At 42.3% G+C, this 27,756-nt stretch overlaps 1 protein-coding gene across 2 annotated transcripts in view; it reads left to right on the forward strand.

Moving 5' to 3' along the window:
- The first annotated feature begins 4,075 nt into the window (after window positions 1-4,075).
- Window positions 4,076-27,756, forward strand: part of NIM1K (NIM1 serine/threonine protein kinase) — a 57,783-nt gene continuing 34,102 nt past the window's right edge. Inside the window, exon 1 of one of the 2 annotated variants that reach the window (XM_032415265.1) lies at window positions 4,076-4,236. The gene's annotated coding sequence lies outside the window, so the exon portion shown is untranslated. Of the gene's footprint in view, window positions 4,237-4,589; window positions 4,823-27,756 lie in introns of those variants that run through there. The other variant, XM_032415266.1, reaches the window with a different exon arrangement.

Below are 27,756 nucleotides of genomic sequence, written 5' to 3' on the forward strand. Positions count from 1 at the left end.
AGATTCTTATAAAGTGAAGGACAAAAGATGTAAATAAATACTAATTGTGATCCAGTTTTAAACTGTCAGTTGACCACCAGCTGTGAAAGGATGAAATTGGCATTCTCATACTTCCACCTCTTGATTTCGTTATATTTGCACTGTCAAGGTTTATAAAGTCAGTGTTCCAGTTAAACAGCTCATTAATTACAGCTCAAGAGAGAATTAGTGAAATACAAGATCGATCTGAAGAAATTACCAGAATATAAAAGAAGTTAAACTGAAGGCAAAAATCTGGAAAACATGGAAAAAGACATGAGCTAGAATGAGACATACATAATACATACATAATATCCAATTGGAATTTCTGAAAGAAAGGTAAAACATGAGATAGGGGTCATAGTAAAAGAGATTGAGAATTTTTCTGAATTGTTGAAAGACACGATCAGATTTAGGTAGCACGCAGATCCTAAGCAGGATAAAGAAGACAATTTTTTCTGGAAAAAGATACGCCTTTTGAGTTGTAGATCCAACCCTACAGCACTATGCAGTCTTAGAAAATTTTTGCTCCACCTCCTCTCCTAAGATTCGCCAAATATCCCTACGGGAAGAAAGGAGGAAGGAAAGTAGGGGCCAGAAAACCCTAGTCCAGGTTCACATTCGGTAGGGACGCAATGTACCAGTAACAATGTCCAGAAAATGAGTAGAATGTCCCTATATGCCCTAGAATAGTACCAAACGTGGAACAATCCCTCAGAACGTGAAATAGTAATAATAGCTATTATTATTAAGCACTTACTAGAGGAAGTACTGCCCTGTTTGTGGCCCCAGCTACTTAAAGATTGTGATGAAAGTATCCTTCAACACATTTTCAGTGAGGGCTTCTCCTATTAACCACCCCAAGCCCATGGACTCCAGGTTAAGGCAGCCTAAATTAACTGTTTGCCAGAAACTTTATCTCATTAATTCTCACAATTCCCAGAGTACAGATGAAGAACCAACCTGAGGTTAGAAGATGATTGAAACCAAAGAATTCATACAGCTAATCAGTGGCAGAGCTAGGAGGCAAGGTGTAACTTTATGTCTCAAAAGTCTAAACTTTCAGCCATTGCCAGTGTTTCTCGAAACATAGAACAAGTACTTCCTGTGTTAGAATCATGAAGGACTGTTCCTAAGAATGTATTTGACTTATTTTCTGCCAACACAATGGAGAAGGGGTTAGAAAACTGAGACTACCTACATTGACTAGGTCTGACTGTTTCATCAGTTCTTTTGAAAATAGTATTTTTCTGACACATATGCCCATTGTAGAAAAAAGAAAAAAATGCTGGAAACTATTAAGTAACAAAAAACATTACTAATATCTAGTGCATTTCCTTCTACTCAAATATATCACAAATTTGTATCATTCTGCTTTGTAACTTTTGCTTTCACTTAATATGTTGAAAAATACTTACCCATACTATTCAAAACAACAATTTTTAACTTCTGTATACTGCTACATTGTAATCAACCTATTGAATGGCCCTTTCCAGAAGAAAAATGACACTTTTTTCACCTGGAGGGAATTGAAATAGAAGTCAGTCCTATATGGCTGGGGATCCCAGGACTTCCAAGGGAAGGGAAAGCATGAAGGAAAGGTTCTGATTTTTTTTTTTTTAAAGATTTTATTTATTTATTTGACAGAGAGAGAGATAGCGAGAGCAGGAACACGAGCAGGGGGAGTGGGAGAGGGAGAAGCAGGCTTTCTGCCGAGCAGGGAGCCCGATGTGGGACTCGATCCCAGGACCCTGGGATCATGACCTGAGCCAAAGGCAGACACTTAACGACCGAGCCACCCAGGAGCCCAGACAGGTTTTGATTTGAAAGGGAACCGGCCCTAGCAGAATGGTTGCAAGAGAAATAGGGGTAAGGGGGGCTCCTGGAATGGAGTCTGGCCGATGGACTTTGAAAGTGGTCTCTGATGCTGACGTTTTCCTTTTCTGTGGATAGCCTAAAATCTTCAGTCACCTTCCAAGCCACTAGAATCTAGCATCTATGGTGCTCTATGGGGGTGTGATGAAAGGGTCTACAAGAGAGTCTATGTTAGGTTGTGAGCTTGAGGATCCCGACTTCTAGGCAATTTCCTTATGAACTCCTATCCTGTGGGTTGCCATGTTATAGGAGTCAAGGAGCATTTTATATTTTTAAACATGTAAAGTCTTACCCTGTATTTTATTGCTTTAGAAAGAAAACAAGGGTCACCTGGCTGGCTCAGTAATGCTCCACCTCGGTGGAGCATGCCACGCTTGATCTCAGGGTTGTGGGTTCGAGCCCCACTTTGGATGTAGAGATTACTTAAAAATAAAATCTTAAAAAAAAAAGCTGATGGCATGTACTATTTTAAAAATCACTCTTAAAAGAAAAAGAAAACCGGGCGCCTGGTTGGCTCAGTCATTAAGCGTCTGCCTTCGGCTCAGGTCATGATCCCAGGGTCCTGGGATCGAGTCCCACATTGGGCTCTCTGCTTGGCGGGAAGCCTGCTTCTCCCTCTCTCACTCCCCCTGCTTGTGTTCCTGCTCTCGCTCTCTCTCTCTCTGTCAAATAAATAAACAAATCTTTAAAAAAAAAAAAGAAAGAAAGAAAGAAAAAGAAAACCCATTTGTCTTTTTAGGAAAGGGCCTCCCTTTAAAGACAAACCTTTCTCACAGAGAACTTTTATCCTACACAAGGAGAAAACCACTCTCATCAACCAAGGAAGCAATCATTCCAGGTTGTTTTGGTTGCTTGCCAATCTCAATGGCCAGTCCCTGGAGCTATCCAAGGTTTTATTTCTTGCTGTTCCTGCTCCTGGACCCCTTAATCATATAAAGAGGCAGCAGAGTAAGGAAGAAGAGCACTGACTCTGGAGTCGACTGCCTGGGTTTGAATCCCAGCACCAGCACTGGACAGCTATGTGATCTTCAGCAGTCAAGTAACATTTCTGGGCCTCACTTTCCTCATCTGTCAAAACAGGAATGGTAACAAGAATTCCTAACTTATAAGGTTATTCTGAGGATTTAATCAGTTACTCTTGTGAAAGTATTTGTAACAGTGCCTGGCAAAAAAAAAAAAAAAAGGAATCTTTGGCTTCCCTAATTTCTACCATAAATAGATTTTAAAGTTATTTGTCTCCCTAGCACTTTTGCTTTTGTAAATATTACTCTGGCAATCAGGAACACAGAATATGGGAGCATGAGGTGGAAAGAGTGCTCACTGAGCTGTGACTTAGGGTGCCTGGCTTTGCCATTAACCAAGCTGTGTGACCCTTGTTAAGTTAACTGACTTCTCTGACCTCACTTTCCTCCTCTGTAAAATGAAGTACTTTAACTTCAGTAAATAACCTCTATGCGTTTACTATTCTTTGAATCGCATTCCCTGCTCAGCACTCAATTCAGTGACTTGGCTTCCCTGTTTGTAAACTGTAAAAATATTTGGCACCACCATTAGCGGGAAGGCTATAGTTGGGAAGTAGGCAGGAGATTAGGGATTCACTGCCTAAGTGGTACCAATGGAACCGGACATAATGTCTGCGAGGGACCCAGGCAGAGGGTGGTATTAGCACTTCTTTCTGCAGAGCCTAAACCCTGCCAGACTCACCCGAAGGAGCTGTCACGGTGGTTTGCTGAAAACCCCGTTCTGTTGGGAAGATTACTGGTGGTCGCGGTCTCCCAAGGACACGGAAACCCTTGATCAGGAGGCTCGAGCGGCTCAGTACGAGGCGTGAGTTGACGAGAGCTGTGTCAACCTTCTTTGGGCGGTGTCGCCGCTTCCCATCCATGCTGTAGGAGGGACTCTCTCTGCGAGAGGGTCAAACCCCCCTCCTCCAGTATCTGCGATGGGTGTCCCCGCACCGCGCACCCCCCTCCCTCCAGCCCCCCCTTCCTGGCTGCCATAGAAACCGGCCTATGAGGTCCGGGCCCGCGTCCCGGCGCCTCACCGGCCCCCGGCCCCCTCCCCCGGGCCAGCCCCCCGCTCCCGATTGGTCCTCCGGGAAACGCTGCGGGGCGCCTCTGTCCCCCCCCCCCTCCCGCCGCAGAACCCGGGCCGGGGCCAGCAGGCGGGGTTTGCCGGGGCCGCTGTCGGTCAGGTCGGCCGTCCCTGACAGCTCCAGGAGCCTCCCGCGCGGCCGCGGCGCCCGCCACCCACGCACCCACCGCGCGGCGCGCGCTCCAGCGCCAACCGCTCGGAGCTCCCGGCCCGGCGCCGCCGAGCCCGTGAGCCAGGCTCGCCACGAAGGTAAGCGAGGGCCGCGGGGCTCGCAGCCAGCACCCACACCCCGCCTGTCTGTCCTCCGCCAGGTTGCTGAGCTGGGGAGGGGGTTGCTGCGAGCGGCGCCCGTGCCCCCCGCGAGCCGAGGGGGAAACGGACACACGACTGCCGGCGGGGCGGGGCGGGGGGGGGGGGCTGGGGTCAGGAGAAGGGTAGGCGCTCCGGCGGGACGGCCCCTCTCGGGCTGCTCGGCGCGCGCGAGCAGAGGGCGTTGGAGCGGGAGGCGCGGGTGTGCCGGCGCGTGCGGGCCGCTGCCTGTGCGGTGCGTGGCGCTCCTGGGTCTGGGCGCGCGTCTATCCCCGCGCCCCGGCGCCGTACGGGCTCCGCGTCGGTGTACGCGCCCGCACGGGAGCCCGGGAGGACCGCTTCGCGCCTCGCCCGGCGCACACCTGGCGCGGGGACCAGAGCCCCAGGGCGCGAGCCCAGGTGTAGACAGTTCGTCCGGAGCGCTGGGGACTGGCGGCGAGGGCAGTGACCGCGAACGGCCGTGGCCCAGCACACCCCACACCACGACGCTCCCTAAAGAATCGTGCTTCTTTTGAAGACTGCACAAGTAAGGAAGAACCTCGTCTCCTCTTCCCGATGTCCCTTCAGGAATATTAGGAGCGTCAGGATGACCAGGAAAGGATGGCAAAGGGGTCTTTAAAATGTCATTTCTGGTCAGCTTTGACACAACACCTGGGCAGATGGACAGGTCAAGGGAACAGATAAAGGTGCTCTTAGGGCAGCAAAGATTCAGCCGTCCGCACTTATTTCTTCCCTTCCTTCCCTCCCTCTTCCTTTCCCTCCTTGCCTCTCCTACCCCTACCCCCAACCCACCCCTCCCCCCGTTTTCGTCCTCCGGAGTTTAGTAGACAAGAGGGCTCTCTGTTAGACCCACCCTCCCCCACCCCATTTCCTCATCCCGTTTCAAAATGGGAGCAAATGAACCACATTCTAAGCTCTTCCCCGTGCAATTCAGACAAGTTTGGAAATTAAACAAATCGCGTTTGCACTTGAGACCGCGGGAATCCAAAAGGGAAACAAACAGAACCAGACCAAAAAATCTATTCCAAGTTAAGTCAAGATTTCAAGGGGGGAATCTAAAAGGAATATTTGTTTATGGCAATATGGTGTGTGTGTGTGTTTGAAAAATATGTATCACTCCAGCTTGCATCATCAGTATTCAGTGTGATTCACAGAAGCGCTTCAAAAGCTGGTTTCTGTTAGTGTTGCAAAAGCACTTCTAATTTTGGTTGCCACGGTAACCGAAGAAGTTGCCCCGCACCGTTGAGACGCTGCCTGGCTGGAACCAGGAACTGTTCTTGAGATCTCCTCACGTCCCCTCATGTCACCATGGTAATAATAACTGAGCTTATAAGATACTTGTTCCTTTTCCTTAAAGTACTAAAAGCCCGGGCATGTTGTTTTTAAATTTTATCTTTTCAGAGTTTGCAATTTGTGAGACAAATCTTCCCTCTCAGACAACTGAGTGTAAACACTGCCCTGCAGCCAATCGGCCCTGCTGGCCCAGCTCTCTTCCCAAAGCGCACTGCACTAAGGGGAGAAGCCTGAAGGAGGAGAGTGTTTGATGTTAAAGGAATCCTGGCCTGGCACCAGGCTCCCTCCCCATTTAGCATTTAAATCTGGAGTCCTAATTAGCTCTCTAATTGGGAGATGGGGGAATGTGGGTGGGGGTCCCAGAAGGAGGCAAATGGGGGAAGAGCTAAGTCCTGCTCTCCGTGGACTCCTGTTCTGTGTGCTGTTGAATTTGCCTCCATGGGTTTATTTTTGGCTTGACCACTGTTCAGTGGTAAGCCTGGAAAATCCTTCAGAGAGGCCTCCTTCTGTGTTACGAAAAAATGTGGATTGGATCTTTAGTTTGAGGTGTGTGCTTTTTTCTAATAACCAAACTGCATTTAAAATAAAGGCAGGTTTGTATGAAATCTAAATTTCCTGGTAATAACTACAGGTAGGCCATAGAGCCTTCTAATGCTCTTGGTTTAAGCTTTAGGGTTTCAGTTGCGATGGATTCATTTGGGGGCAGCAGTGGCATCATTCAGATACTTTCATTAGCAAATGTTGGTGTCTTTAAAGAACCGTAATTACTGGGCGCCTGGGTGGCTCAGTTGGTTAAACGACTGCCTTCAGCTCAGGTCATGATCCCGGAGTCCCCGGGGACCCCCGCATCAGGCTCCTTGCTCAGCAGGGAGTCTGCTTCTCCCTCTGACCCTACCCCCTCTTGTGCTCTCTCTCTCAAATAAATTTAAAAAAAATAAAAAATAAAGAAAAAATAAAGAACCATAATTATTTATACATCCACAATTCCTGAGCAATGAATCCTGTAAAATCAATTTTGTACATTGATGGCACATGACTGGAAAATTTGAAAACCTCTAGACTTACAGTTTTAAAAAAAGAAAAACATTTCGTCCCGGTAGGTTAATGTTTTCAGCCAAATATATAGTTTCATTTTGAGAAATTTAAAAATTAAAATATAATGTGAAATCCAACTTCATTTTTTGAATCTCATTGTAGTATTTCAGTAAGGACTAGAAAGCCTTAATTCATTGGCTGATTTCTTTCAGTTGTTGAGAGGAGAGGACCAGTTGTTTATAAAATTAGTCTCATTTTATTGTTTTCATTTCCTATTGTCATTCTAGAAGAAGTTTTCTAGGGACATCTGGGTGGCTCAGTCGTTAAGCATCTGCCTTCCGCTCAGGCCATGATCCCAGGGTCCTGGAATCTAGCCCCGCATAGGGCTCCCTGTTCCGCAGGAAGTCTGCTTCTTCCTCTCCCACTCGCCTGGCTTGTGTTCCCTCTCTCGCTGTGTCTCTCTCTGTCAAATAAATAAAATCTTAAAAAAAAAGTTTTCTAGAATTGAAGTTATATATTTCAAGAGAAAAAATATTCAAATTACTTACGAAGGCAATAGTCTACAATTTGAATTAAGCAGATCACAGCTTCTAAAATTATTTTCTCCCAAGAACTTCAAAGATAGCTCAGCCAGTATTATACAGTATACTGAGGAGTATTAACCAGTTTTACAGATGAGCAAGTTGCGTTCAAAAGACTCAAGTCATTTCAGCTAACCACATGAAAAATTGAGAGACAAAAATACATGAGGGGCAGCTAAGACTTAGAGAAAAATCAGGATGAGAAGAGAGACGAGGTAGGAATGGTGAGAAGAATTTAAGATTAGAGAGAAAAATAAAACTAGGGAAAAGGGAGTCTTCAGTGAGCAGAAAACGCACAGATTAAGGGAAAGGGAGTCAAAGAGAAAAAGTCAGGTGCAAAGAGAGTTGCACAGAAACAGACACACAAAACCAAGATAGAGAGCAGGAAACTAAAAAGAACTCTTCATCTTCCAAGGAGAACAGAGAGCTTGATGCTTTTCCAGAAAGCCCAGGTATCCCACTTAGCAAACTCCTCTGACTTATGTCAGAGAACCTGAGGGAGGCCTGATCTGGGCGCATGCTGGCCCACTGCCTCCAGTCACCCATCTCCAGGCCTGCCACGGAGCAGCTCACCATTCTGTCTTCCCAGTCCTGAAGTCACCAAGAAAGCCTACATCTCCATTTGTTGGGCTCATTTAGCTGCGATAATTTATAGACACACTTGATTATGTAATTGTAATTTTTTACTTTAAATTACAAGTTTTGACTTTTAAAAACTGCTTGTTATCAAATAATATATTCATCTAATTTTATGAATTAGAGCATTATAAAAGATTCTAACAAAAACAACAGTCCCCCTCCTTGGATACAGTCACTCTTGCTCTTGGCTGTTTGATCACTTCCCTCCCTATTGCCGAATAATTTGCATATGTAGCTGATCTTGATTTATCAGTTTTAGACAGAATCTCTGTGCTTTCTCTTATTGTAGGGGTGGATATAGCTCTCTCATCCCACCCCTTCCACCTTCCCTCCCTTTATTTTTGCAACATAGTTGGTGGGAAGAAATCAGCCAGGGCACCGTTGGCATAACCTTTTATTTGAAAATGCCAGGCGTAGGAAAGCCCTTAAGAGCATCTGGCTTGGGGCAGGAGGGCTAAATATTTCCTAGGACTTTAGCCAGATCAGCCAAAGTTCGGCTAGTGTCAGAAATAGTCGATCAAGGGTGGCTCTTGGGAGAGGGAGGAATTGCTCTCACAGATTAGCATCCATTGTTTGCATGATTTGGGTTTTATACAAGGGAATGGGGAGGAATAGTCGGGCTAAGTCTTATGGGAAGATAAGGAGCCAGAGCTGCAGGGGACAAGGCCTTTTTTGAATGATTTGGTTGCTGCTCTTTGGAATCATGCATGCACCCTTTCTTGGTCATGTCATTTACAAATATCTTTTCCCATTCAGTAGGTTACCTTTTAGTTTTGTTGATTATTTCCTTCACTCTGCAGAAGCTTTTTATTCTGATGTAGTCCCAATAGTTTATTTTTGCAGGTGGTTAAATCTTAATTCTGGAAATAGCTTGCTGCGTTTGAATCCTGGCTCTGTGACTCACTTACTATGTATGTGACCTTGGGCAAGTAATTTGATCTCTGTGCCTCACCTTTCTTTGGCATAATAACAGCACCTACATTCTAGGATTATTGTAAGAATTAAATGAGTTGGTTCATGTAAAGCTCTTAGAATGGTGCCTGGCACACAATAAATGTCATTGTTGCTGGTATTATTATCAAAAATAGAGAAATAAATATTATTTTTTATTTTATTTTTATTTATTTTTAAAGATTTTATTTATTTATTTGACAGAGAGAGACACAGCGAGAGAGGGAACACAAGCAGGGGGAGTGGGAGAGGGAGAAGCAGGCTTCCCGCGGAGCAGGGAGCCCGACGCGGGCTCGATACCAGGACCCTGGGATCATGACCTGAGCTGAAGGCAGACGTTTAACGACTGAGCCACCCAGGTGCCCCTAAATATTATTTTTTTAATAATTTTTTATTTATTCATTTGAGACAGAGAGAGAGCAGGAGCAGTGGGGAGAGGCAGAGGAAGGGGAGAAGCAGATTCCCTGCTAAGCAGGGAGCCCGACGTGGGGCTCGATCCCAGGACCTGGTGATCATGACCTGAGCCGAAGGCAGACGCTTAACCATCTGAGCCACCCAGACGCCCACAGAAATAAATATTAAAATGAAAGAAATAATCATCTATAATTCTATCTCTAATCCTATCTTTAATCCTAGTCAGAGAGATTACCATTAACATTTCAGAGGGTTGTTTTTTTGGTAGTTAAAAACAAAGCCAAAAAAAAATTGAGATATTGTACATATAATTTTATTTGTTGCTCTTCCCACTTATCTTTATGTTTTGAGCTTTTCTCCCATGTTGTTGGATAGTCAATATTCTTCTGTATGGCATATTTGTTTTCTGTATTGATCCTAAGACAGAGCATTACAAATTGCGTTCTCAGTAAGTACTAATAGTCTAGTAAGCCAACCTTTCTTCTGGACCCTTTGGGCTTGGACAGGTGTAAAGAGAGGTCCTTCCATCATGAATTTGAGAAGCCCCCTGCAACTAAGACAGATCTTATCTTTTCCTATGCAGTAGAAACATTCTGGAAATGGCACCTGAAAAGTGTGGACACAGCAGAATAAAGGAATACTCGTGTGGGAAGATGATGGAGGAGTATGGGGGTGACAGGGCAAGAACCAGAATGGAAGTAGCGAGACATGACTCAGTGGGGCCATCAAGCTGGGAGGTGTGGGTCTCCATACTGCACAGCAAAGGCCAAAAGAAATGTAGGTCTGATGTTTTGGTTTTTCCTTGCAACCTCAGAGATTAGGTGAGGCTGGGAAGCCAGTGAGAGAGCTTCTGTGTGTGGACACCTCCTGAAGGCTGGCTGCGTTGATCTCCCCAGTCTCCTTCTGGGAGATCTGACCCAGTTTGGCTCTTCCACAATCCAGGACAGTCACCTGCCTGCTTTACTCATGCAGGACATGAGTGGCCAGAAACAGCCACTTAGCAACACTTTCAGGGTTTTGGAATTAAGCCTTGAGCAGCCCCAGTGAGGATTCGTGCCTCCTAAGAGCACTGCATGGAGCATTGTGGCAAATTTGTGTTAGTGGGTTTGTGTTCTGTCAAGTTGCACAGGCCAGAGAATTGCTATCTCCCCAGGAAGCAGAGACGATATTCAGAAGAGTGTAGGCTGGATGGTGGGCTTTGGCTAGAGACATTTTGTAGGTAATTTAGAAGGTAAAGAGGTGTACTTCTGTCTTGCCTAAACTCAGGCTTCCTTAAGAATCACTCTCTTTGTGTAGCACATCTCATCCACGTGAAAGCCACTCTGTGTGGTTTGTTGATTACTGTCTGCCAAGGAAAGTAAAAAAGATTTGCCAAAGCTCTAAAACAATTGCATTGGTTAATATCTATAGGAAGCAGGGCATCACACGTTTAGAGGTTACTATATAGCAATGCTAAGTAAAGAGACTCTCTGCTCGCCGTTCTTCCTCCTGCTCTCGTATTTCTCATTTCACTGTCTTTAGGTGACCGCTACACCTCGAGACAATGTCCACACAGGAAGAAAGGGAAAGCAGCTGTGCTAGTTACTTGGTGTAAGCCAAGAGTCTCCTTACTTAGCATTGCTATATAGTAACCTTTCAAAGTGTTATGCCCCATTTTATCAGGAAGCACAAGTTATCAGAAATCCCTTACTAAGGTCGCATTATCCAGAGCTGTGGCTCCTGGCCAGTGTTAGCTGTGGGAGAGAAAGAGAAAGTGGGCTTTCCAGCTTCTATAGCGGAAGAAGTCAAGGAAGGGAGAAAAGAGTTCATAAAGATGTTGAGTGAGCCAGCCCGTAATGTTTGCCACACTGTCACTTAACGATAGGGTGCCCATATGTCCCCATATTTGAGGGATAACCCTGGTTTACACGTGTTGTCCCAGTGTGATTATTAATAGCAACCCCTTCTATTCTCAAAAGTATCCTGGTTTAAATGACAAATTCTGTGTTCACTCTACTTATTGAGCACTAGCTATTTATTGTAGGCTCTTGTTAAATAGTGGTTATTAATAAAAAAGATAGAATGTAACCATAAGATAAATAATAAGCCTGTGTGGTACAGGGAGCAGATGTGTTGGGTTTATAGGAAAAAGAGATGAGTGAATCGGTAAATGAGTTGGAGTGAGCTGATTGGGGTGGAGATGAAGTATAGGGGGAGATGTGACACCATGGCATGAAAAATAAATGGATTGGGCACAGTTTGAAAAATGGAAAAGTTTATGCGCCAGGGTTTGCATTGAAAAGACTAACACGGGTTCTTGGGTGGCTCAGTTGGTTGAGCGCCCATCTCTTGATTTCGGCTTGGGTCGTGGTCTCAGGCTGTGAGATGGAGCCCCATGTCAGGCTTCACACTCAGTGTGGAGTCTGCTTGTCCTTCTCCCTCCTCATGTTCCTCCTCCCCCCACTCCTGCACACTTGCTTTCCCTATTTCTAAAATAAATAGATAAATAAAATCTTTAAAAAAAAAGACTAACAACAAATAAGTTTTAACGCTGCCTTTGTTTAAGTGATGAACACTTTGTAATATGGGATACAATACTAAGATATTGATTTGGCCTAAGAGTATTTTGAAGACTTAAGACACAAAATAAAAAGCCATTTATATATTAAGTCAAATATACTCTTCTGCCATCACAAAATTTATCAGAGAAATTTTGCATATGTGAAGAAACATTAGTTTCTAGATTATTATCTTGCAGAGCATGTAGTAGAGTATGACCTTGAGCTATTTAGTAACAAAGTCCTCCTTAATCAAGATAAAATATTGGCATCTTCCAAATTTTCTTTTGAGTTGATTTGAAATGAAAATATTTACTTAGCTGTTTGTTGTTTTTTTTTCCTTAGCTTGGTTTTAAAATCCCAACAATTTGTTTTACATATTCATTCATTCTGTTGGGCTGGTTGGTGGGCTAACATAGTGGAAATAAACAAGTAAGGAAATTTGGATCTTGTCTTGTCCCTGGCCACTAACTAGTAAGTCTCCTTCCTCTGTGGATCTGTTTCTCGAATACAAAATGAGAGATTAAATAATCCTGTGGCTCCTCTACTTTGTGTTCCTAAGAGTCCATGAGTGTGTTTGGGTTATTGAGGGAAACCATGAAACAGCCAATCTGCTTGTAGTCTCAGGTCACTTTGGTTTAAGGAGGTGTTAAGAAGTAAGACTGCAGAGGAAAACTGACATGAGGCCACGAAGTGCCTGACTGTCCATCTAAGCAATTTGCCATTCATTTTTGGCAGAAGGAAGGATTTTCTAAGCATCATGGAAGGTCAGTGGCACTCAATGGGTTGGAGGGAAGAAAGACAAGGGAGGAAAAGACTTGTTTTATTCCAGGTTCTGAGCTTTTTTGCAGTGTTCAATGACCTAACACGGTTCAAAGAGCAATGAGGCTTAGCTCACCTATTTCCGGGTTTATGTCCTGAGAAGTTCTAATGGCACATCATGGGTCTGATCATTCTGACACAGTCTGTTGGTGATGGTCCAACACCAGCCCTCCCACTCCCATTCTGCTGCTACAGGTATCCCCCACTTTTCAGAGTTCACGGTACACCATTCCGCTTTTACAAAACATCTACATTGGTACCTGTTTTCGCTAACCCAATGAAATCCAAAGAGGATTTTGGCTTTTATGAAAAGAGGCAAAAAGTGAAAATGCATTCAGCATTGGTTTTGCAGCGAGCCATTCTAGAGGCAGCGCACCCGGAGCGGTGGCAGAGGCCCCACCCAGCTCCTTCCCTGGGAACTACACTCCGCATCTCAGTTTCACGCCACCAGAGTTTCCAACAGTGGTCTGTGAGCATCTGTGCTTTATCTCAGTTTATTTTGTGCATCCGCTAGCAAACTGTGTCCGAAAGTATCAGAAAAGCCCAAGAGGAGCTATTTTTTGGGGTCTGGGAATGCTAAAAAAAAAATCCCATAAAAATTAATTGGTAATTGCTCCTTTACTTTATGCCATTTCAGTTCATGAAAGGTTTCGTAGCATCCCTCTACTTTTGAAAAGTGACGGAACCCTGTATCTCCTTTCTAAATGACATCGCCAATATTCTACAGCCCCATTTCCCTATTACTTTTATTTTTGAAGGGAAAGATTTAGAATCTAGATAATTTGCCTGTTCAGTCATCTCAACCACTTTGTGTTCAGGTTTTCTCTTGAGAAGTAATGTTATCAAAGAGCTGAAGAGAGGGGCACTCCAATGTCATGCTGCCACTCTCAGGAGTAACCACACCGTGGATTGTGGTATTTAAGTTGCCTGTTGCGGTGGTTATCCCGGACTGATGTCTTCAAGGTTCCAAAGACTGCTGGTCCTGACCCATTCCACGATCCCATCTCTGACCACCTTTAATGTGGTTTGGAATTATTTTGGAATTTTTTTTTCTCCTTCTAAGTCCTCATCTTTACCTCCTGTCCAAGTATCTTATCTTCCCCATTCCTAAAAACTCGTTTCTTTTTATGAAATCTTCCTTAGGTAGATTTTTATTTTCTCAACTTTTCACTTGTCAGATTTAGAATCATCTGCTGAGCACTTCCTACTTTAGCTAACTGATGGAAATGTTGAAAAATATTCCTCCCTGTGCCATTCCCAGGACAACTCATTGCTTTGTCCAAAAGTGCTCAAAGCGCTGGGCTTCTGTGGCTCTTCTGAACCACTCATAGGTAATAGTTGTGCTCATATCTCTTTCAGAAGCTATGAAGATGTTTGCAGTACCAATATACATTGTGATATTGCAACAGGTCTGCTTGTATGTGGGTGGCATGTAATACAAGACCAAATATACCATTTTAAGCATTTCCACACAGAAAAACAAAAACAGTTGAGATTTCAACTGAAATCCATTGAATTTATAGATTCGTTTGGGGGAGAGTTTACGTCTTTATGATAGTGAGTATTCCCTTATCAAACATGGTATGTCTTTCCATTTATTAGATCTTCTTTTATGTTTTCCAGTAAGCTTTCATAATTTTCATAATTTATGTCTCTCTCAACTCCTGTGTTGGATTTATGCTTAGGTATCTCATGAATTTTATTGCTACTCACGTCAATGAAATATGTCTTATTATTTCCTTATTATTACCAGATTATTATTGGTGAATACAAATGTTATTGAATTTACACTAATCTTGTCTCCAGCAGCACTATTAAACCTACTTAGCAGTTCTAACGGTTTATGAGTAGGGGCTCTGGGATTTTCTATGTTTAAAATCTGTGTCTGCAGGGGCACCTGGGTGGCTGAGTCGGTTCAGCATCTGCCTTCGGCTCAGGTCATGATCCTGGAGTCCTGGGATCGAGCCCCACATTGGGCTCCCTGCTCAGCAGGGAGCCTGCTTCTCCCTCTCCCTGTGCCGCTCCCCCTGCTTCTACTCTCTCTCTCTTTCTCAAATAAATAAAATCTTTCTAAAAAATTAAAAAAATAAAATCTGTGTTTGCAAATAAGAACAATTTTATTTCTTCCTTTTCAATATTTAGTTATTGTCTTCTTTCATTGGCTAGAGGCTCCAATAAATATTGAATAGAAGCAGTGTTAGCAGGCATCCTTGTTTTCCTGATGTTGTAGAGAATGCTTTTAATATTGAGCCACTTAAAAAGATATTTGCTATAGGTTTTTGGTAGATAGCCTTAATTTGCTTGAGCAAGTTCCCTTGTACACCTAGTTTGCTAATATTTTTATTAAGAATGAGTGTACAATTTTATCAAATGTTTTTTCTGTACCTCCTGAGATATCCTTTTGTTTTTCTCCTTTAACTGATTTATGTGTTGAATTAAATCTACACATCTTCTATTGTTAAGCTATGCTTATATTCTTGGGAGAAATTTTACTCAGATAAGCTTTTATAAATATATTGCTAGCTTTGATTTAGTACGACTATTTTATTTTGCATTTTTGGTATCTATGTTAGGGAGTGAAATTGGCTTATAATTTCACTCTCTTGTGCAGTCTGCCAGACTTTCAGCAGGAATTCTGTTCCCAAAAGGCCTGAGTAGTGCTTGTAGCTTGAAGTATAGATTGTTTCTTCTGTGGTGTGTACATGTACAGCAAACAGTGCTAGCTCTTCTTACTCATTTATAACTTCCTTTGAGGCATTTGGAATCATTTAGTAGTAATGAAAATAATCATGACTCATTTTGGACTTTCTCTGTATAGATTGTCATTCAAAAGCACAGGGTTATCTAGTGTTTCATCAGGTCAGTTTGGATACTTGCAGTGGTGATAACAAGTCCATTATGAAGTTGGGAATAAAGAATAATTTAATTTGTGTAATAACTATCACTGATGTTCATCGGACCCAATGGTTTATCTAAAAACAAAGCACTTTAAAGAATATTCCTTGCTGGGGAGGCCTGGGTGGCTCAGTTGTTAAGCATCTGCCTTCGGCTCAGGTCATGATCCCAGGATCTGGGATCGAGTCCCGCATCGGGCTCCCTGCTGAGCAGAGAGCCTGCTTCTCCCCCTACTTGCTCGCTCTCTGTCTCTCTGTCTCTCTGACATATAAATAAAATCTTTTCTTTTTCTTTAAAGAATATTCCTTTCTGATTCTCCTGGCTGCTTTTGCTACTGACACTGATTCATGTCATGCCCAAGCTTGGACTTCATGGTGATTGCTGGTGCCTTAGAGCATTATGTTCCACAGTAGAATCCACCAAATGGAGGCAGCAAGTGGAATCAGGCAGGCTTGGACGCCATGCTGGCCCTGCGACAAATTCCTTAACCTCTCTAAAACTTTAATTATTCCATCAGTGCAATGGGAATTTTAATATGTCTTACAGAGTTTGTTATAATGATTAAATCTGTAAGAGAGCAGTGTCTGGTATATTGTAAATGCTTACTAAAAGTAGCTTTTGGTATTTTTTCCCTGTTAGAGTGAATAAAATGCTAACAATAATATGCTGGCACCAACTAAAAATATGGCTTCTTTCAAATGCCCTTCAAAACGTGCTATTAGTTTCTAGATTTTAAGTTTATGTTATAGTGCCTTTCATATATTCTGTCTTAATTATTTTTCTTTTAACAAATATTTATTTGGTGCCTCCTATATCCTAGGACTAGATGCTGGGGAAAATTGAAGATATGAGATAAGTAAGTAGCAGAGATCAGTCTAAAGAGACCAAACACAATTAGAATATGAACTGATAGAACATAAGATCTGAAATATCAAGATGGACTATAGGATAAGATATGAGAATACCAAGATATGAGTTCAGTGGGACTACTGAGGAAGAAGCAACTAACTGTCTAGGTAAGTAGAAGAAAATACCAAGAAGATGGTATTTCAGCAGGGTCTTAAAGGCTGAAAAAGGTAAGGAGCAAATGTGTTCCAGGCCGAGCAAGCTGGGTGTATAAAACTACCCAGGCATGAAAGGATACTTTATGATAGGAAAGGTAAAACTTTAGGTGTAAATTGCATAATTGATTCAGATGTCAGAACTTCCCTTCAGGACTGGATATGTAGCTCTCAGTCTTTTAGCTTGGGGGAAGGGGACCAGGGATGCTTTGGAAGCCCCGGTAAACACTGACCCTCGAGTGTCCTAGAGGTTGGATTTAATTCACTGCTAATTAGTGCTGGTTTCGGCTCCCCTGGGGAAGTGTAAACATAAAGAAGGAAAGGAGTCAGGAGAAAGGCAAAGGCAAGTGCCGGATGTGAGTATTTGCCGAACTGTCAGAGGAATTGAGAAGTGCAGAAGCGGTCTTCAAAACAGAGCAGGGATTATTTTGCATGCTTTAAAATAAAGCAAATTCTGCTGGAGGCTGCTAACATATCACACCCTAAAAATAAAAACAAAGGGATATGGAGCCTTTTTCACTCTTACTGTGATCATTTTAACCTCAGTGACCTTCCAAAGGGAAGCCATAACTGGGTTGTTTTTATTGTCTGTGGGCTGGAGCAAATGCCAGTGTATAAACATTCTGATGCTTCCAACTCAAATAGCCTTCTTAGGAATGTCTACCCACATTTGAGGTGTGCTTCACTGGGAACCTTAGAATGTTGTATAAAAGCAACAGGGCATCTCACCAAACTCCACAATGTTTCAGAAATTTTCCAGCCAGAGGTGTTTCGGTTAGGGGCACTTGTAACAAACCTGCCCTTCTTTCAGGAGAAAACCCTTGAAAGAGTTTTAAAATTTTTTGCCTTTATTTTTTCTTTATCATAGAACAGTTGTTAGTAGTGGTGGTGGTGTTTTTCCACCAGAGAAGGATATGAAAGAAATATCTATGTCTGTATCTTCTGGGATCCATGCTACCTTTTAAAATATCTGTACAACTCAGATCAATTCAGGCAGCGTGTACGAACTCCTCCTGGGTATTTGGTGTCCAGAATCATGAAGTTAGTAAGATTGAGGACCTGCCCCATAGAAACCTGCATTCCAGTGGGGAGGACAAATATGCACACAAGTAGCACAAATTTAGACAGAATTTGAAGATGTTCAAGGAAAACACAGAGTTCATGGGGGAAATACCAGAGGAAGAGCTGAATTCTGCTTGGAGTATCAAGAAAGGAAGAGAAGGGAATTGAAGCTACGTTTGAATAAGTAGAATTTTAACCATTAGATGATTGAAATAAGAAAAAGAATGGAATGAGCCTCTTGTAAAACAAGAATTTAAAATAATTGTTGTGCTTAACAACCAAATAAATCTGTTATAATTCGTTTATTCATTCGTCTGTTCCATAAACAAGTACTGACTACCTGCATTGTGCCAGGCACCACTCAGAGAGAGGGGGGAATAGAACATCCTTCGTCCCTGCCCGCGGTGCCCTCACTGATGACACAGATGACAGAGAAGTGCACACAAGAGACAGATGTCCACGGAGAGGTGTATGAAGTACTCTGAGAGTACCTCCTACTTAAAGGAGGCAAGGAAGACTTCACAGTGGGATAGGGTTTGGGAGGTTCAATGGTGAATGGGTTGAAGAAAGCAGTCCTTGTAGAAGAAAGGCCATGTACAAAGGCGTACAGGCACGAAGCAGCATGGGATGCTTGTGGGACCTCAAGTATGGCGCTATGTCTCAGATACAGGGCTCCATGGAGGGGAGGAAAAGTGCTCCTTGACCTTCGTAGAGTCCTTGGCTGGGTCTGAAAGTTAAACTGACAAAGATTAACAGGAGAAAAACATGCATGTGTATTCAATATAAGTTTTATGTGACATGGGAGCCTTTATAAGGAAATGAAGACTCACAGAAGCAGTTGGACCTGAGTATTTTATGCTAGGTTTGTTGAGGAGTGGATAGTCATGGAGGAATATGATGAACTAAGGAGTACAGAGGTCCCCCCTTATCTGCGAGTTTGCTTTCCATGGTTTCAGTTACCTGAGGTCATGTGGGACCCAGAAGCAGAGGATTCTTCTGACTTAGTGTCAGAAGCAGCCCAGGGCTCCATCGCCATCCTGCGTCAGTCCCCTCACCCCACCTCCTCATGTAGGCCTTTTATCATGTTACATCATCACAAGAAGGGTGAGTACAGTACAGTAAGGTATTTTCAGAGAGAGACCCCATTCCTATAACTTTTATTACAGTACATTGTTATAATTGTTCTATTTTATTATGAGTTATTGCTCTTAATCTCTTACTGTGCCTAATTTATAAATTAAACTTTACCATAGTTATGCATGTATAGAAAAAAACATAGTACATATAATATAGGGTTCAGTATTATCTGTGGTTTCAGACATCCACTGGGGGTCTTGGGACATATCCCCCAAGGATAAGGGGGACTACTGTACGAGGTAAGTGTAGTAAATTGGGGGAAGCTTAGCAAGGCCCATTTGTTAGGATTCTAATTTTTGCCCCTTGTCTTCAGAGATAAGGATGCTCCTTTCCTCTAGGTATAGGGAGGGTACCTCTCACCTGAAGGTTTTATAACAGGTTTCAGGGAAGAAGGGCAAGGGGAGAAGGAAGTCAGACTGACTCTCCTGCTTAAAATATTCAATATATCAAGGTGCCATATTTGGGGTAGCAGGCCCTGAACCCTATCAGGGCATATGGAGGAGGGCAAGTGGGAGCAGGGAAGATGAGAAATGAGACTAGGAACAAAATCAAGAGCCAGATGTTGAAGAGCTTTCTAGACGGTGCAATGGTGATTGAATTCTATCCAATATTCATTTTGATGAAGTTAGTTTAAGTGGAGCAGTAATACCTACATTTGAGAAAGATCCTGCAGGTGGTTTCCCGGAGCATAAAGTTGAGCTGGGAAAGACAGGAAGTAGGAGGCTGTTTCAGCCAACCAGGACCAGCATGGGATTAAGACTATTAGAGGCTTTTGGCCCTCAAGAGCCCAAGATGCAATTTCGAATTTAAGCAAAGATAACCATAAGATGTCTAATAAGACACAGATGCCTTGAAAAAAAAATATCAAATATCAAAATATTTTAAGACTTCTATTGCCTCCTCCCCGCTGGTGCCCTAAAGCATGTGCATCTCTCCCTATTGTGGGATCCAGCCCTGTTCAGGAGGCAGCAGTCAGGGTGATGGGTAAAAGAAGTGGGGTGGTATTGAAGTGGGAGAATTTATAGCACTAGGTGAAGGCAAGAGAGAAACCTGGGATGGCGCTTAGGTTTCCGACTTGGCTGACAGGGTATTGGCCATGGCCTGCCTTTGGATTGCTACTACACATCATTCCTGATGTCTGGCAGAGGCCTCCTCCAAGGCAGGCATGCCTCTAACATCTCTTCCCCTTGCAGAGTCCCTCCATTTTTTGCACTTAGTCCAGGCTCCAACAAGTGTTTTATAATGTCCTCCTCTGAGGGCCCCAAGCAAATCCCTCACAGACCATCAGATCCTCAGAACAAGATTCAGCCTCTGACATAAGCACCATTTCAGCACAGTCCTGTCAGGGGGCCTCTGACACAAGCTTGGCTCAGGATAGGAGGGCTCAGCAGGGGCAACCAATCCTCTCACCCATCTCTTGTAGTCCCCTGGCTAGCACTCCTCCATGCAAAGGTATCCTGGTCCCCTTACTCACTGTAGGACTGTGGCTCAGTGACAAAAAGGAGAAGATGCCGCCTGATGGAGACACGTCTTTATCCCAGCGTCATGCGTAATTAACCCACTCCCAGCCCCCAGATCTGTCTGGGGACAAAGCCCCAGGCAACAACCAAATGTATCTCTGGGATTGTTCCTGAATATTCCGACGTGTCAAGCACTGAGAAGAGAATTTCCCTTATCATCCTGGGCCTCACGTTCACTACACTGTTTTCTTCAGGTCTCCCAAAGCCCCAGCCTCAAAAGAAACAAAACAATATTTAGAGATACATTCTCAGATAGAGGTTTACTCCTCCTCCGTGTTCGTCCAGGCCCAGGGCAGGAGCTGGGCTCCAGTAGTAACACTGGTTTTCATGACCAATAACTGAGTGTCTACTTTTGCTTGGGAATGTATTCTGTAGTTAGTTGATAACTATGTCACCATTTCAACGGCTTGATTTACTATGGTGCTGGGTTTCATTTCTAAGTCCTCTTATTTCTGGATTCAAAACTAAGAAAATATCAGCTTTGGAGTGCTGGGCCAGACCATTTCAGTCAGGGGGCCGGGTGTATCGTATTGGGGATGAGTCACTTTTACATACGTGGTCATCAGAAGCCGACCACAATCCCCAGATATTGGTGGAGATAAATGTGTATTTTTATCCTGTAAGCCAAGAAAACCTCTGTTGTAATCATAGTCAAAATAGCATCAACAACGAAGGCACATACAGAAGAATATAGAGTAAACTATGATAGAGCTCTTTGAATTCTTCCCCTTTCCCCCAATTTCATTTCCCTCCTCCCTCTCAACAGTTGGGAACTCATGCACCCAGAACTTTTCCTGCACTTTGCAGATATCTTTCCTTATACATGAATAGATCCCTGCTTAAGTGAGTAGTGACTCTTTTCATGAAGCTCCCAGAAATGTGTGCATTTCATGGACCCTGTGGCTGTTCCCTCATGATCCCTTATCCTTACAACAATGAGTAATTCATAAAATTCAAACTAAAGTAGTAGAGGGCAGGGAGAGGGGAGTGTGGGCTGAGAATCACAGTGGAAACCTTGATGTGTCGTTCTGAATCTTTTCATGTTCAGTCCTTGACCTTCTTGCACTTTTATGCTTTGAAATAATATCTAGTCTCTGGAGCTCAAGCTTTGTTTCCGAGCTGCCCTGGGAGATGAGAGATCCTCATTGTCTACTTTGACTTGCCTCCTTGGGGAAATGGTTTCAGGCAGAAATACCGGGTCAATTAGCAAGCACTACGGAACAGCTTGTAATTCTCAGGACTGGCTTCGAAAGCCTCCAGGCTCCCTGGTGGGCAACACTTACACTGCCTCCTCAGCACTGGGTAATCACTTCTTCCATCAGCCCCAGAATGGTGCCCGCTCTGGGGAAGAAAGCGTCTCCAATTACATTTGCCTTTCTCTTCCTCAATCGCGAAGGTCCTGTGTGTGGACGCCTGTGCCCAGCAGTCCTTGGAGCAGTAAAGGCACAGCCAGACGCGGGAAGGCCCGGCCTCTCCTCTCAGAGAGCAGTTTCTTTTGCTTTTCCAAGCCAGGTAGGCCCGCAAGATCTTTGACTTCACCACTCCCGTTCTTCAGTGGATTTACATCATTATTTACCAGGCTCCCTGCAGATGAAAGGCCAGTCTGGTTTTGATGAATTTTCTCTTCACGTGAAGTCCAGAATGACTGCATGATTTATGAATTTCCTGCCCCCCACCCAAGGTTTTTCTGTTTCCCATCAAGATGAATACTTTTTTGTTTTAAAAAAGCAACTTAATCTTTGATCTCGGTATACTTATAGGTATAAACCTATAAAGACATGTACATGCCCTTCGTAACCATTTTCTTTCCTGAGAGCATTTAAAAATGTAGAGAGGCTGTATTTTATATGGACTGAATCTCTCTTTTCTGAAGACCTTAGGAATGGTTTTCTGTGAGGTGAGTTGAGGGGTTATCCTTTATGGAAACCGGGCAGGGAGTTTGTCCCTGTGTCTGCTGCTGGCTGGCCCTAAGCCAGCCTCCTATGAATTTTGAGTTGTTCTTCATGACAACAGAGGAAAAGCTGCAGCAGCTGAGATCAGATGTAGTGGCCACGGAGATGAAAGAACCGCTTTTTCCCTCTGGAATGCGAGATTGGAGTTTAAATGTGAATGGTGTCTTGAGATCAGTGCGTTTGATACCTTTTAGTAATGCAGTAAAGGTATTGAGATTGGGTAGAAAGATAAGGAAGCATTTGCTGAACGAATGAATGCTTTTTTGGAGGAGGTGAGCAAGGACAAGCTGTTTTGGGGAACTGTGGACAAGTCATGTAACCTCTCTGGGCCTTTGTCCCCTCATCCCTAAAACGAGGTGGGAGGAGAGGAGCACTGAGGTGACTTCCATTTCTGACCTTCCAGGATTGTGTAATTCTTTGTTCTATCCATTTTGGATAGTCTGGGCAAAGACCAGGAGGCAAAAAAGGAGAGAAAGCTGTTAAGAATGCAAGCAGGAGGGACGCCTGGGTGGCTCAGTCGTTAGGCGTCTGCCTTTGGCTCAGGTCATGATCCCAGGGTCCTGGGATCGAGCCCCGCATCAGGCGCCCTGCTCAGCAGGAAGCCTACTCTCCCTCTCCCACTCCCCCTGCTTTTGCTCACTCTCTCACTGTCTCTCTCTCTCTGTCAAATAAATAAATAAAATCTTAAAAAAAAAAAAAAAGAATGTAAGTAGGAATAGAACTTGCAAGCAGAGATGTGAATGGCCAAAAAGGGAACATGAATGGTCTGGAAGCAGAAAGTTTTTAATCCAAAAGCATGGTCAAGGTAGTTACAGAAAAGATATGGAGGCAGCTGGCTGGGTAGTTTGCATTAAGTGAATATTTTCTAGTGTAACATTTTAATTTTAATTCCTTTCATTATTTTAAATATATTTAAAAGTATACATTTAAAGTATACAGTTCAGTGGCTTTTCATATATTCACTGAGTTGTGCATACATCACCACAATCAATCTTGGAATAGTTTCATTACCCTAAAAAGAAACCTTGCTCTGCTTAGCAGCATTCCCAACCCCTTCCCCAAACCCAGTCTGCCACGAATCTACGAATCTACTTTCTGTTTTTATAGATTTGCCTATTCTGAACAGTTTGGGTAAGTCAGATCATACGATATATGGTCCTTTGTGACTGGTTTCTTTCACTTAGCGTATGTTTTCAAGGTGTTTCCATGTCGTGGTGTATATCAGTACTTCATTTCTTTTTATTGATGAATAATATTCTATTGTCTGTGTATACCACCCTTTATTTCTCCCCTCATCAGCTGATGGATATTTAGGTTGTTTCCACTTTTTAGCTATTATGAATTATGTTGCTATGAACATAATTGTATAAATTATACAAATTTATACAAATTTATAAATTGTATAAATTGTATAAAAGCATACACATGTTTTCATTTCTTGTAGGTATAGATCTAGGAGTGAAACTGCTGAGTTATGTGATAACTATATTCAGCTGTTTATTTATTTATTTATTTTTGGTGCCAAAAGGTGATTTTATTAAAGCATGGGGACAGGACCTGTAGGCAGAAAGAGCTGCTGCTATTCAGCTGTTTTAAAAGCTGACAGATTGTTTTTCAAAGTGCTGAGCCATTTTACATTCCCATCAGCAGTGTACCAGGGTTCTAGTTTCTCCATATCCTAGCTAACACTTGTTACTATGTCTTTCTGATTCTAGCCATCCTAGTGAGTGTGAAGTGGTGTCTTGTGGTTTTATGCTCCCTGATGACTGATGATGTTGAGCATCTTTTCATGTGTTTATTGGCCATTTATATATCTTTTTTGGATAAATGTCTATTCGGATCCTTTGCCCATTTTTAATTGGATTATTTATCTTTTTATTATTGAGCTTTATTTATAGATTCTAGACACAGGTCCCTTACCAGACACATGATTTGCAAAATTTTTTTCCCATTCTGTAGGTTGTCTTCTCACTTTCTTGATGGTGTCCTTTGAAGCATAAAATTTTTAATTAATGATGGCCAATTTATCTATTTTTGTTGTTGTTGTTGCTTGTATTTTGGTATCACAGCTAACAAATCCAAAGTTGTGAAGATTTATGCCTATGTTTTCTTGTAAGAGCTTTATAGTTTTAACTCTTACAATTGGGTCTTTGATGTGTTTTGAGTCAACTTTTGTTTATGGTATGGAGTAGGAGTATAACTTCATTCTTCTGTATGTAGATAGCCTTTTAATTATTTTTAACTTATATTTCTAGTTATTTTCTGAGTGGTTGCTCTAGGGCATAAAATATATATTTTTTTAACTTACCAGAACCTAGTTTAAATTTATACTAACATAATTCCAGTGAGATCTAGAAATTTTACTCCTTTATAGCTCCATTCCCAGCTCCCCTTTGTTTTGCTATTGTTATAATTATTACATCTGTATGTGTTAAAAATATAACATATTGTTATAATTATTACTTTGTATAATTTTATGTCCTTGAAAGAAACTGAGAGAAGGAAGGATAGCAAGTATAGACAGACTTGGGGGTTATTAGGAGCCCCTTAGGTGCAGAAATGATCTCTGCTTTGCTCATCATCATATCTCCTGCACCTAGAACAGTGTTTGTCACATAGTAGGTGCTCATCTAATATGTAAATCAATGAATAATGATCTCCATACAGATAATAAATAGACTCCCAGAGAGAGAGATCATCCCAAAAAGATGGGGAGATGAATAATGAAGAGATTAAGAGAATAAGATTACATGATTGTGGTGGTGTTGTGGGAGAGGTAATAATCACAGTAAAAAGTAAGAAGACAATGTCTTTCTCATTCAATGTCATGTATCTGATGCTTAGCACAGTGTTGACATTTGGGAAATACTCAGTAAAGGTTGGATGAATAAATGAAGCATCCCATGGCTAGTGCAGGTCTTGGGGGATGAGGCAAGAGAGTTTCAGTCTTAGACATTCCTGTGCTCCCCAAATGGACACATTTTCTGCCTCTTCTCAGTGACCGTGGCTCTGCACTGGTGCTTCTTCTGGGGTTTCTCACCTTGTGTCCCACATCCCCACTGGACTGTCAGTTCCCTTTGTATGTTCTCATCAGGGTGTCCAATCACTGAAGGAAGAGAAGTATAAGCCCATTGGCTTAGGACCTAGCAGAGGGAAGACAGGATAAATTTATCATTAACCAAGTTTGTAGGGTGGAGGCTGGCCTATGAGGAAGAAGAAAGCTATTGGTAATAGACTGAGACAACTGAGAGATTCTAGACTTATTTAACTCATTCATTCCCCCACAATACCTAAAGAAAATCTGCTTTGTACTAGGCTAGAGATGTATATAACAAAGTGTTCAAATTTCCTTACACCAAATATTAAATCCAAGACATAAAGAAATTTACTTCATTGTAGTAAGAACATTCTGGAAATAACTATATAGTCCTTTATAGTGGCTAAGTTGTCCAAGATTGGAGCTTCCCTGACTTGGCTTGAATCCCAGCTGGATGGAGTCACCTGATGACCTCCTTATGCTGACTAAAGCTCCCTTTCCTATAAAATTGAGGTATTAGTACTTACCTTCGAGACTTCTGGATTAAATGGTTAGTACACATAAAGCACCAAGACAGTGCCTACCACATAACATATAAGAGCTAACTACTATTATTGATATAACAATTACTATTAAAAAAGGACCACAATAGTTAATTGAGATCATCTAGTAAATTTCAATACAATTTTAGACTTCCCATTATCCATAGGACCTAGCTACCTAGAAATCTTCTTAGTAGCAACCATTTATGTACATAAGAATTTACTTATTTAAAAAGCTTGAGCTGTTAAGAAGGAACAACCCTCTTCTTATCTATGTTTGTTTCATTTTGTTAAATGATTACTATGGCAAAGAGCTGTTTTCTACTTTTGAAAACCAACTCCATTCCAGAGGTTACCAGAACAGAGGGGAACCCTCTGAATTATCCAGTGGATAATGCCAGCCCTCTGAATTATCATTCAGTTTTCCATTGGATAATTCAGAGGGCTGGAAAGAAGTTGCTTTTTTTCAAATTAGGTTCATATGAATGAATTCCCATCTGAGATTTCAAAGCTGTGGCAGATCAATGGGCTCAGGAATCAAAGGCACCAAATGTTGCTACTATAAATGTATAAGCCATTCAGAACACTAAAATTAAAGACTGTTCCTAGTTGGTTTTATCATGTAGAAGAGCAGCATCATTAAAGATTCTTTTTGAGGCTTAAAAAAAAAATCTTTAGATTAGAAAGATACAGTAGAAAGGTTGAATGATTATTTCCATCACTGTATGCAAGAACCTCCCACCCCACCACCTAGGTGTTCATAACCCACTATTGCTTGGGTTATTGTACCCTAAAGTACAATTCAGGAGTTATTAAGATTTGTTTTACTGTAGAACTGCAGGTTCCCTTCAGTCAATTGTTTTCTAGTAGAAGCATAGAACTTACTTCAAACATTGAACATTAGTACCTGATGTTCTTTTCTCAGCAGCAGATTGCCTCTGTTAAGTCATGCATGTGTAGTGAATGTTCAGAACTTTGGGTCCTGAATGACGCATCCTGTGGAGAGGAAGTTGATGGCACATTATAGGTGCTTAATTTTTAAATGAATGAATGATGGTGGTGAAGGTGAACTGAAAATAAATTGATCATAAATAGGAGTCTCATCTAAATAATTTTACCCTGAATGATCCCAGACAAGTCATTTAGCTGGATCATTCCATGCCCCGGTTTCCATGTCTTTAAAAGAGTATTGATTAATATATTGTGGTTTAAAATGAAATTGTCAATTAAAATATTGATTAAAAAGTTGGTGCTCTTAGGATAAAATAGAACTATGTTAATTCAAAATAACAACACTGAAGATTCCCACTGTCCAGTTCACCTGGTTACAGTAGGGAGCAGGGAACCAATCAAAACACCAGGTTTACAGTTGCTCAACCCAGTCATACACTGATCGTCAGGAGAATGAGCACTCACTCTTATTTGGCCTGAGATTCCTTCCAGGGAGTGATCCTAACAAGTAAAACAACACAATGGATATGCAACTATGTGGTTATTCTTATCCTCAGGGACTATCCAGAGGAAGAGGAAGAAAAAATACAGTAAGAGGAAGAAATAACACGTATAAGTAGGATGATCACACTATATATCATGCAAACAAAGACACTTTTGAGAGTGAAAAAGCAGCTAATATTGATTACATGGGGAAATGCTTGGATAGTCTTAGGCAAACAGGAATGTCTCATTAGCCTGGGTCTATGCCATGCCCAGAAGCACACTCAAGCATATAGGACCAGTTTAACCCTTTTTACCTAATTTTTTCCCTTCCTGATGCCATCTTTTGTGATAAAACTCCTCCCAGCTCCTCTGGGTAAAACACTGGTAGTTCCACCTTCATTTGCTAGTTACAGCATCTACAGTTCTCATTATAAATTAGCATCACTGAGGCAATGAAGAATGAGATATATGCCTTCTGTTCCATTTGGTGAAATTACACCTGTATTTTGAGCTAATTTACTTATGTGAATGTTCTATAGTTATCC

This window comes from Phoca vitulina, unplaced genomic scaffold, assembly GCF_004348235.1.
Source record: "Phoca vitulina isolate PV1807 unplaced genomic scaffold, GSC_HSeal_1.0 scaffold17, whole genome shotgun sequence".
Taxonomy (NCBI): domain Eukaryota; kingdom Metazoa; phylum Chordata; class Mammalia; order Carnivora; family Phocidae; genus Phoca; species Phoca vitulina.